Consider the following 348-nt stretch of genomic DNA (forward strand, 5'->3'; position numbering starts at 1 on the left):
ACCGTGTTCGATGACGACTTGAATTGTTACTGTCAATGCCCGAGCGGGAGAATTGGAGCAATATCGGAGCAGACAGCGTTTTGCGGGAGTCATCGGGTGACGGTGGCCCATCTGTAGTAGACACTCAGGCAGTGCAAGTCACTGACCAAGTGTTCGATGCTAGTCAAGGGTCCGGTACCGTGTTCGATGACGACTTTGAATTGTTACTGTCAATGCCCGAGCGGGAGAATTGGAGCAATATCGGAGCAGACAGCGTTTTGCGGGAGTCATCGGGTGACGGTGGCCCATCTGTAGTAGACACTCAGGCAGTGCAAGTCACTGACCAAGTGTTCGATGCTAGTCAAGGGT

This window comes from Gregarina niphandrodes (genome assembly GCF_000223845.1).
Source record: "Gregarina niphandrodes unplaced genomic scaffold scaffold00014, whole genome shotgun sequence".
Lineage (NCBI taxonomy): Eukaryota > Apicomplexa > Conoidasida > Eugregarinorida > Gregarinidae > Gregarina > Gregarina niphandrodes.